We start from the raw sequence: 12517 nt of genomic DNA, 5'->3' as shown, positions 1-12517 counted from the left end.
CAATATTCGTGTGTGCAGAATTAGTCTAGAAAATTTGTTCCTTGTTTCAGAACTTTAATTTTCATTATTATTTCTTTAATTTTTTTCAACTGGGGTCTAAGCTTTGGAGTCAAAGTTATTCTTGCTGTAATGAATTTTACTTCAACCTTCCTCATGTTCTCAAAAAATATTTAAAATCTCAAGGTTAGTTTTACCCATGTAGTGACATATATCTTTATTTGTTTGGGAATCCAAATGAAGGGCTTGTGCAATTATTTAGAAACTAATCTCTGTAACTGTGCTCAAAAGTAATAGAGTAAAATATTTTATCATAAAGTTTTGTGATACAGGTTAGTTGCATTTCAGATTTATTTTTCTGCTAAGTAGAAGACATTCTGTGAAAAGTCTGTTTGGGCCTTTTTGAGAAAGATGATTTGCAGAGAGCTGAAGGCCAGTGACACTATTTCACTGTCCTCACTTGGGGCTAGAGAAATGGCTGTCACCTTTTGCATTCCTACTCTGTTGAGTAAATTTCTGAGTAAGTGTTTCTGTGTTGTTCATGGTCTCCATTCCAGTCCCATTCTTCCAAAGAAGAATGGCACAAAATGCTTATGGTGTCATGGTATTGTCTTGTTAACTTTGAGTGGCATTTTGACTTGATCAAAGAAAAGTGCTCCACCTGTGACTGCTGAGACTTTGGGATTAGTTCATAGAATAGAATAGAATAGAATAGAATAGAATAGAATAGAATAGAATAGAATAGACCAGGTTGGAAGAGACCTTCAAGATCATCGTGTCCAACCTATCATCCAACCTAATCAACTAAACTATGCAACCAAGCACCCTATCAAGCCTCCTGAACACCTCCAGTGATGGTGACTCCACCACCTCCTCGGGCAGCCCATTCCAATGGGCAATCACTCTCTCTGTGTAAAATTTCCTCCTAACCTCTAGCCTAAACCTCCCCTGGCGCATTCCAGAGCAAGCAGGCAGACTGGGCAAGTGAAGAGGGCTATCTGTGGCACTTCTACCAGTGTAGCTACTTTTGAATCTTAGACTTGAAATGCATGTATTTTTGCCTTACATTTGTGAGGAACAACCTTTCCTACAATAATCTGAAGAAATGATCAGATAGAATGCAGAATATCAATTAAGTCCTATTGACTTCAGTGGTGTGGGATATGACTATACACTTTCTGTGATTTATGTGGTGCTGTAAGCTAAAATAACTTTTGCACAATGACAATCAGTGCTGTTTTCTGACAGCTAATTATGTGACTTGCAATTTGGAAGTACTGAACAAGATTTCTGTCATCAACAACATAATAAATCTAAAGTAATCCAGGTTTTATTGTAATGCATTACCTGAAAGTTTAGATCAGTCTGCTAAGATTCCTTTCCATCTTTTCTCCTCCACAGTAGTAGAGGTGTACTGGCTGTATCTAGGTCTACAGTAAAATTGCTTCTGCTATCAGAAATGCCAGGCTCTAGCAATGAAATCCTCAGAAACAAAGACCTTAAATCTGTAATTTTGTCAGACAAACTGAGTTCAGGAGGTTTCTTAATATATTAAAGTGATTATCTTGGATATAATTATTACTATTTTAATTAAGGAGCGCACATTCATAAATATACCAGTTTTGGGGTTTTGAGTTTGCTTCAGTGCTCTATGAAACCATGTGGACAATGAGTACTGCTTGTGCTTGGTTTTTTTTTACAGCAGAAATCAGTATATTTGAAGTTTGTTTTAACTGTAGTTCAAAACTAATCTTGTGCTGTGGCCACATAAAACTTCTAAGGCATGTTATTGGTACAAGCTCACTAATCAGCAATGACACACCCTAATGTTTACCAGATCAACCAATCAGACATTTAGTAAATTTATAGGCTAAATGAAGTTAGACACTGCAACTACAAGGCAATTTCCTTTTATGAATTGAGATCAATATTTACTAGCTTTCTACAATGTTGCCTATGCTTGCTTGATCAGCATCTGCTTCTGAAGACCATTGATTGTCCAGAAGGCCTTTTCAAAGGCAGATAATGCTCTTTTCAAATACACTTTGTATTGATCAGCAAAAAGAAAGTTTTTGATGGTGCGGAGTGCAAAAGCCATTTATAAAGATTAAGGACAGTGATATGTCGCTCTGGGTCACAGTGAGGTTGAATTAATATGAGCTAATGCATATTCTACTTTTGAAGACAATAGACAAAAGTATTTGAGGATTTAAGTGATAGTATGCCTACCTTCTCTTGCAAAATACCTGCTATAGTGTCTACAGGGTATGAAACCTTTCTCCTTCAAACATTAATTGCTTGTACCTCCTCTCCAGTCAATTCCTACATGACTGTTCATATTCTTTGTCCTACAACAAATTAATGTATTAGCTTAATAGACCATGGAATGTGATAAAACTCACATATTTGATTTTTAGGTGTTTCAAAGCAATGTGAAATCAAGAGAGAAGAATGCAGTCATTGTATTTTTTTATCATAGAAAAATAAATATCCTAGGGTAATAGAAAAATACCTTGGACTTTCACAAAAAACCCACAAGATTATTTTTGTGGTTGGTGGTTTTGTTTTATTTTTGTTGGTTTGGAGGTTTTGTTGGTTTTTGGGGCTGGTTTGTTTGGTGGTTTTTTATGTTTGAGGAACATGCTGCATCTGAGTTTTGTCCTGGAAATGTAATAAGAGTGTGCTCTTTAAGCCTACAGGAGATGAAACTAGGAGGACCTAAGAGACCTTCTTCAAGCATATTGTAGACCAGTTATGCTTCTAAAATAACCAAAATGGAAAGAGCATATATCATCTGCCATTGTCTGCATCTCTCCAACAGTAACTGCAGCATATCTATGAAATAAGCATTTGGTTTCCTAGCTGGAGTTCTCTACAAATACCAAGACTGGAATATATACCAACACTGGAATATTTAACACAGGAAATGTTTATCTTCTGAGCCTCTTTTAAAAACTCTCTCTACACATATGTATCTTCCTTAGGAACACAAAACAAAACAAAACAAAACAAAACAAAATTAAACTAAACTAAACTAAAACAACAAACAACAACAAAACAAAACCCAACAAAACCCAAATGATGATATCCACCAAGGGCAAATAATTTTCTATTGTCTCAATTAAAGGAAATTGATAATTAAACAATTCACTTGCCAGATCACTAAAGCTAGCACATAATTTCTCCGAGGTTTTCTGCATATTGTGGGGTTCTTGGCTCCTTTAACAGACACGTCCTGCCCTCCTTTGGTCATGATGCATTAAAATAGTCTTTCCTCCAACAGGTGGAACTTCCTGGTGACACTTTCAAAAGTGGTGTAGAATAAACTTATAGTGAATTTCCCAGGAATCCCTTATAGTCCTTATAGAGCAACACCTTAGGTTGTATGTAAAACAAAGAAAAGAGAGGCTGCAGGGTTTTTATCAGTTTTAATTTGGTTATGCATGTCCAAGTACATTGATTCTGACCCAAAAGGCATAGTTACACTAGCACAGAAGGAGCCTGGAGAGGCTGAATCCTTTCTGGAATACCCAACTACATCTATGACAAGAGCTTGACTGAAATAGAAATGGGACTATTTTTGGTTTGCTTTCTTTCCTCATACAGAAGGGTTTTCCCCAATTTGACCCTGAGGCTCCCTTTTATCATTTATTTTTGCTCTTTTTAATTCATTGTGCTTCTATTTTGTAACTTTGGTTGGTTTTCTTCCACCTGAGGTACTTGGAGGAAGTCCCTCCCTCCAAATGTTTTATCATTCTTTTTCTTGCAGAAGTATTACATAGTACATTAAATATGGAGAATTCTGTCAAAGTCAAATCTCAACTGGGTTAATGAGAATACCATTTATGATCATTTCTTGCTCTCCAGTTGGGAAGGTATGAAATTTATCTCTTTTCAGATATGATTTTTACTCTCATTCCACATCACAGTTTACAGCCTCGCTCCTTTCTTCAGATGTCATCCAGTAGTTTGCAGTTATTTTTTGTATAAGACTTAACATACGTGGTTAAATTACTCCACTTCAGTATGCATATATTATCCTAGAACTTTTACCTCATTTAAATGATTTTGAGTTTGTATGAGAAGAATTTATTGAGTACACATGTGTTATGCATTTAGAAAAGTCCATCTTCTTTGAATTTAACACCTTAGTGCCTCCCACAGAGGTCTCCACTTGTGGGAAAGAAAATATCTACCATTGGTAACAACGTTTGTCATATTCATTTTTTCCATGAAGGTTCTCACTGTTTTCACAGAATCACAGAATGTTAGGGGCTGGAAGTGACCTCAAAAGATATCTAGTCCAACCGTCCTGCACAAGCAGAATCACCTATACCAGATCACAGAGGAACTCATCCAGATGGGTCTTGAATATATCTAGAGAGGGAGACTCTGCAACCTCCCTGGGCAGCCTGTTCCAGTGCTCTGTCATCCTCACAGTGAAAAAATCCCTCCTCGTGTTCACATGGAGCTTCCTATGCTTCGATATCCACCCATTGCCCCTTGTCCTGTCATTGGGCATTGCCGAGCAGAGCCTGGCTCCATCCTCTTGGCACTCATCCTTTACATATTTATAAACATCAATGAAGTCACCTCTTAGTCTCCTCCAAGCTAAAGAGCCCCAGCTCCCTCTCTCCTTGTAAAGAAGATGTTCCACTCCTTCAGTCATCTTTCTGGCTCTATGCTGGCCTCTCTCTAGTAGCTCACTGTCCCTCTTGAACTGAGGGGCCCAGAACTGGACACAATATTCCGGATGTGACCTCACTAGGGCAGAGTAAAGAGGGAGAAGAACCTTTTCCGACCTACTAACCACACCTCTTCCAATACACCCCAGAATGGTATTTTCCTTCTTGGCCACAAGAGCAAACTGCTGGCTCATGGCCAACCTTCCATCCACTAGGACCCCCAGGTCCTCTTCCACTTCACTGCTCTCCAACAGGTCAGGCCCCAACCTGTACTGATACCTGGGGTTGTTCTTTCCCAGGTGCAAGACTCTACACTTGCCCTTGTTGAACTTCATTAAATTTCTTCCTGCCCTACTGTCCAGCCTGTCCAAGTCCCACTGAATGGCAGCACAACCCTCTGGTGAGTCAGCCGCTCCACCCAGTTTGGTGTCATCAGCAAACTTGCTGACAGTGCACTCTGTGCTCTCATCCAGGTTGTTGATGAATATATTGGACAGCACTGGCCCCAGTACTGACCCCTGAGGGACTCCACTAGATACAGGCCTCCAACTAGACTCCATCCCATTGGCCACAACTCTCTGACTTCTTTCCTTTAACCAATTCACAATCCACCTTGCTACCCAGTCATCCAGACCACACTGCCTCAGTGTAGCTGTAAGGATGCTGTGGGAGATCATAAATGACAATATTGCACATCATAAATGACAATAGTAAGCTCTATAACAAATTTTTGAACAATTCTATACCTCACGTCAATGAACAATGTATCGTCTGTCGCTGTGATTAATGAGACTCCACTGGAAGAAATAGCATGAATACTCTCTATACAAAGTGGTATTGCAATACAGGTATTTTATTACCCACATTTACAAACGGAGGTGTTCAAGAGGGGATTGGACATGGCACTTGGTGCCATGGTTTAGTAGTCATGAGGTCTTGGGTGACAGGTTGGACTTGATCTTTTTGAGGTCTCTTCCAACCTTATTGATTCTATGATTCCATGATTCTATGTGTTTGTGATTGATATAATTGAAGAAAAATATGCTGAGAATTTAAACCAAATTTAAACCAAAAAGAGAAAATAGTTGTTGTAATGTTAAATTCATGTTGCTTAAGACTAAAAGAACAAAAAAAAAAAAAAAGAAAGGAAAAAAAACATTCCAAATTGTAAAAGAAACCCTATTCTACACCTTGACTGAAAAAGCAGCAGATTCCTTTCAAAACTGAAAAAGAGACATATGAAGGCAGTGATGTTATTGCTGTTAGTGTTATTGTTGGGTTTGTTGTTATTGTTATAGAATTTATATTCTATTAATGGACATGGCAAAATAATGTAATTCAATTCTTTATCATTGAACAAAAGTAGGTTTTACAACTTAGAGTAGCTTTTTTAACTTCTTTTTGTCTGGAGAAAAATCTCAGACACTGTTACAAACCAGATGAAAACTGAACAGTAGTGAAACTTTTCAGTTTCCACAACTGTCCTTGTAATGTACAAGATTCAAAATCCTCCACTGTGAAGGCTGTGTCAGACATTGCAAAGCCCACAACCCTGGAAGGTTAAAAGCCATGCTTTTATTATAGGCTTGGTTTCTCAAGGTCAGAACTTTGGTCTGAGAAAGTCTTTCAGGAAGCTGTCCAAGATGCAGAAGCAATCTTGGCCCTTGTCTTGTACTAAACATGTCTCTGTCCGTGCCATAAACATGACTGCATGCTAGGGATGGGGCCAGCTGGGCCCTATTTGCTTACTTGTCTCATGGCAGGATGGCAATATTGAAACAGCATATCTCAGGTTGCTTAGTACCTTTCTGACTTTGCATGCACTTTAAAAATACTCAAGGAGCACTTGCTCCATCCTCCTCTTTGCTCAGAGATACTGTTTGCTCCTTGATTTGGGGCATGCCTAGCCTTTGAGAAAGGATGTAGGTATGAGAGTGTGTGCAGGCAGTGTGATCTAATGACTCTTAATTCTTTGCTTGTATTTTCCCTTCCTTTCTGTTTCTGCTAGAAGGGATGACTGACTCTAACATGTGGGGTAGCCCAAGAGCCTGTGGAGCCCTTTGAGTGTAAGGCAGTGTGCCTTTGTCAGGCTGGACATGCCCATACAGCCTGGAATGAGTGTGAGAACAGGGGACAGTCTTATGGTGCTCTACTGTAAGCACATGGACATAGCCACAGCAAAAATTCACAGTTCTTATTTGGGTATCTTTGCCCTTTACTCTGTTTATTTATAACTGTATCAAGTACTTCATCCCAGCTTCCTCCAGTTACCTCTGGTCCTACCTTTTCTGCTGTTTCCATTCTTTTCTTTCCATATGCCATGCCTGTGGTTAATAGCCTCCCAACCTCCACAATAAAAGCAGTCATGGGATGATATTTGTTGCAATCATGCTGTTCAGTCTGTGAATTTTATTCCTTCCTGTCATTTTAATGTATCTCATTTAATTTCATTTTAAGCTGTTTAAAATAGGGGCAGCTTTTCTGTGTTCACACGATACCTTACTCAATGTGTCTGTGACTGCAGTAATTAATTACTCAGGTGCAATTACAATAAAGAGTTATTATCAGCTTTAATAATTATCCTAGAGCATTCCTCTCTGGTTCTTGAGCAATGAGTAAGCCTGAACACAATGGTGTGCTTTGCAGTGCTGCCGGTTTAGACATTTTTTTTGACTGTTTGCAATGATCTGGTCAGAAGTTTTTCTCCTCCTCCTGTGCAAAGTGAGATATCGACCCATTGCTGACCAAGGAATAAATCTTGACATTTTACTTTGCCTTTTCATTTTTGCCATTATTGTGATTGTTTCTAAGATCATTTAGGGATGTTTGCATTTTTCACCAGAGACGTTTGTCAGAAAATGACAGATTTGAAGCTGTTCAGTTTCCACCCTAGAGCAGCAGGAGAAATTCCTGAGTGATGTGGGAGAGTGCAGGTTGGTAAAGTTAAATGATACATTTAACACAGGCAAATACATTCTACCCTGTGTCTTAGAGAGGACATACACATCACCCCATGTATGTGAGCTACATAAAGATTATAACGTTCTCAAAATATTTCCCCCCAATTCAGACATTTAAACAGTAATGTTGTCAAAGGGCAAATGTAGCTTATTTGCTATTTGGATGCTCTCCTACAAGTATTCTTCTTAAAAGTGGCTAATGCAGAGAAGTTGTTTACAAGTCCTATAGAATTTGTTTGGACTTAAGACTATTTATCAGAAAAGAACTTAGGCTGAGATTCAAGGTGCAGTCTGTATTTGTCCATAATGCTTTTCTCATGTGTTCTTCTCCCAGTTTATTTACTTGAAAAGCAGATCTTGATCATAAGTGCTCCCTATCTGGTGGCAGCAGCTAAGAGAGCACTCAGAAAACACGCTGCCTTTTCATGACACACTACCACACCCTTCTTCCATTTGAATGAGACCAAAATCTCATAATCTTATAATTCACTTATTTTACTGTTGTCTAGAGTACTAAATTAATGTGCTATCCACCTCACCACCCCTACAAACCAAAGCAGGTACAGATTTCTGAAGATGAGCTATACCTTAGAATACAAATGTGGATGTCCTCCAGAAACTATACCTTAGAAAATAAATGTGGATGTCCTCCAGAAACTATCAGAATCATCTAAGTTATGTAAAAAGAATGGCTTGTAGTAATGTTATCACACTTGCTCATTTCTCTGGGAGAAATCAGTCCTAACATTATACACACTGTGATCCTCAGCTCTGGCATAATGATTACTGCTCTGGAAGGAGATTGTGAATTTAAAACCTAATTCTGTGTAAAGTTTGTTCAGTGCTCAGTAGTGCATTGTGTGCAATTCAAATGTTAGGGCTTACCAGAAAGCGCAAGATAAAACGCTGTTCTGTGTTGCTTTGGCATCCATTTCTCATTCCCATGGCAGACCAGATACAATTTGTTCCTCTGGTCTGACCCACTACACCAATTTTTATGTAGTTTTGTTAAATTCTTATGAAAATTGCCTGAGTCTTCACATAGGACTAAGAATGTGGTGTGGGTATCAGAAGCAGGCACTGGTATTTTCCCAAGATGTTTACAAAGCTTAAACATGCCTTTAAAATGACACCTTTTTTTTCTAACTTGCTCCATTATCCCAGTGTTTCTGATCAATAAAGATGATTTCTGACACATAGGATACCAATGATGTTGTAAGAGCTCCTTTGTTTACTCATATACTTTGAAAAGCTACATCATTGTTATGGTATTAGAAAGACGGACAAAGAATTACACTTGCAATACTTGAGATCTGTTAAATTATTCTCTCAGCATTACACACACAGAGCACATGGTTTGAAAATATTTTAGGTTTCCTGATATTATCTAATATCAAGGAGCAAATACCATAATTACCAAGAGACCATGTTCTCACAAGTATGTTGAGTATTCTAATATCTCTTGATTAATAGGCAGGGCCCATTATGTAGGTCATATTTACTAGTGTTTTGATTATAGGTGCAAAATAATAGTAATGAAAAAATGCCTTGTTCATTTTGTGAATATTATAATACATTCAGATAGTCAACTCGAGGTCTCTGCTTCTGCTAGTTAAAATGGATTGTCCTCCTGCTGCTTGTGCTCTGGTTATCGTTCAGACACTTCTGCAACTGCTGTAATAGAACAGTTGTAGAAACAAGCAAAGAAAAATACATCACAGCTACATTTTATTCAGATTCTTCTACTCTGAAGTGAAACTGCTTTTGCAGTCAGTAGCTGCCCTGCTGTAGCTGATCCAGTGCAAGGCTTTCTAACACTCTTATATACCCATGGTAGTGAGTTGTTACTCTACAGAAGTCGTCCCTTTGCAGAAAAAACCCCTGATATGCCAAGCTAGAAAAATGGATTCTCCCTTCAAGATAAGTTCAGATTTTCTTCACGTGGCAGAGCTCTTTATGCAGACTGTGGTTCTGTACATGTAAACACAACTCATGAGCAGAGTTGCAAAACTGCTTTGCTGGTACTGCAAATACCATAGACCTGCCTCAGAGATCTGTAATATTGAAAAGCTAAATGCTATGGGCAAAATTAATGTGTCTGTGTTAAAAGAATTTTATGTAAATATGGCTGTTTTCAATAACAGTTACAAGAAAAGGGCAGAAGCAAAGAATTATACCTCTTTCAAAAAGCAGGTTTTTTTGGCACTGGCTACTGGTAAATACTAGCTTATAGCCTGACACTGACCTGAGGTCTGAGTCCTTACACAGTGAGGAAACTCTGGGCCAAGAATTGCAAACCAGTGTTTCTCCTTGTTCTTGTGCAGGACTCTTGCTTTACTCCAGGTAGGTATACCTCCTAACCTCTGCTCTAGTAATATGAAATGTGGGTAATTGCTTTGTAAGCACATGTGTTCAGACTTCTTCCAATGCCAATATAGTTAGGAGCTAAAATATTCTCAGAGGCTACCGAGTGCGTAAGATTTTTGCATCTATGCAAACAGAAGTTCCCAGAGATCATGTTTAGGTGCACATGGAAGTAAACCTGCAGTAGTCCCACCAAATTCCATGTAAGGATGTCAAGTTTTAATGCATGATGTAACAGTATGTGGATGTGTTTATTCTTTTAATGTACTTAGTATAGTCAAAAGAATGTGTCTTCTGAGCCTATTCCTAAGTGTTTCTCTAACATTTATCAAATTTTAGACACTGCATTACTGATTCTTTTTGCCTTTATTCTTTATTTCACTCCTAAATTTGAGACATTATATCCCAGTTTACTCCACTGTGGGAGCTGAATCAGATGCCACACTTATTTACTACAAATTTAAGATCAGTGCAAGGCTAACTGGAGTATAAATGGATTACCTGTAATAGCTAGTTTAGAATTGTTTCTTATTTCAGTGTTTTGCCACTGGCTTGCTGTGTGGCTGGGTCTGAACGCATGTCAGCTGAGAATCTGGTATGTACCATAACCTTGCTGAAGCAACATGGCTTCGTCACTTTGGATGATTAGGGTTGCAGAACAGTGCCAGCATAACTTGGAATATATTTTGGGAAGTGACATCAAAATAATTGTTAATCAAAGTCATCTGACAAGTGGACAGGACTGTTAGGAGCAGGGTCAGATAGAAAAACAAAACATGAAACACTTCACTAATCTGGCACATTCACAATTACATCTACAAGAAGACTCTCCAGAATCACTGTCCTCCTCTTTCAATCCCCAAAAGAGTTTTGACAGAAGGAGGAATGAAGTAGCTGATCTTTCCACAATCATTACCATGAAAGCATTTTGCCATATGATTTATTTTGCATTAAGATGTAGAAGGGGCGCACTACAAATCTTTAAACAAGGCAAAACTCAGGTTCTATTACTGATGGGAAACTCTCAACCTATTCTTGGACACATTTGGGGAGCTATATATGATAAAGAAAGTTGATCTCATCCTTTCACCTATTAACAAAATGAAACACCTCCTTCAGTACTGATGGCAGCCTATCAGCAGAATAACAGAGAATATGCTGACAAATTAAAGGCAGTCAAGAGGAAGAGCATGAAAATGCACAGAGCCATATTTGCCTAATAAACGTTTTGGTACAATGTGGAAATTCAGATCAAAATGGTAAGGTAAGGCTTCCTTGTTTAGATTTCTTATTGACAAAGAAATGTTCAAATCCTTGATTCATTTAAAAACTATTAATTACCTTGAATTGTATTGAAATAATTATTAAATATGTTGCAGCACAAAACACGGTGGATTTGCAGAATCAATCTCCAATTCTTTTCCTGCTGAAACATGCAAAGAACAAGCATATTCTGGGAGGCTTTATGGTGCCTAAGTGAAAATTAAAGAAGTGTTGATTAGAATTTTAAAAGTCTGCATATGTCTTTTTCAATGATAAGAAAGTATATTTATGTTCTAAAGAGGTGAAAATTAGTCAAGAAAAACAACAACACACTTTTTAAGATCTGGTTTTGCACATCTGTTTTATTTCCTGGAACATTCAGTTTATGTAACGATGAAAGGTTCTTGTTTTATGATTATAATACAGCTTAGTGTTCATTCTTATTTAAAATAAGTCAAAATTAGTTTTGTTCAGTAGAAAAAGACAAGAAGCAGTAGATAATCCAGATAATACAGATGTCTTCCCAGTGTCTGACTTGATACAAATGAGGTTGCTGCCATGTTTGGGATTGATGTATTCATGAGTTTCAATTTTAAAAAATATTGCAGAATCACAGAATCAAGCAGGTTGGAAAAGATCTCAGGCATCAGCAACCTGTTACCTAATACCTCATGACAACTAAACCATAGCTCCAAGTGCCACGTCCAATCCTGCCTTCAACACCTCCAGGGATGGGGACTCTGACACCTCCCTAGGCAGCACATTCCAATGGCAAATTACTCTTTCTGGGAAGAACTTTCCCCTTACTTGAAGCCAAAACTTCCCCTGGCACAGTCTGAGACTCTGTCCTCTTGTTCTGGTGCTGGTTACCTGGGAGAAGAGACCAACCCCCACCTGTCTACAACCTCCTTTCAGGTAGTTGTAGAGAGCAATAAGATCTCTCCTGAGCCTCCTCCAGGCTAAAAAAACCCCAGCTCCCTCAGCCTCTCCTCACAGGGCTTGTGTTCCAGACCTCTCCCCAGCCTCGTTGCCCTTCTCTGGACACGTTCAAGAGTCTCGATGTCCTTCCTAAACTGAGGGACCCAGAACTGGACACAGTCCTCAAAGTGTGGCCCAATCAATGCAGAGTACAGGGGTACAATGACTTCCCTGCTCCTGCTAGCCACACTATTCCTAATGCAGGCCAGGATGCCGTTTATTCAGTCTCTCCAAAATAGTATGCAACATCCTTATTACATTAATGTAAAC

Source organism: Dryobates pubescens, chromosome 9, assembly GCF_014839835.1.
Source record: "Dryobates pubescens isolate bDryPub1 chromosome 9, bDryPub1.pri, whole genome shotgun sequence".
Lineage (NCBI taxonomy): Eukaryota > Metazoa > Chordata > Aves > Piciformes > Picidae > Dryobates > Dryobates pubescens.
The sequence above is the reverse complement of the archived record's forward strand: the minus strand, read 5'-3'. Positions refer to the sequence as shown.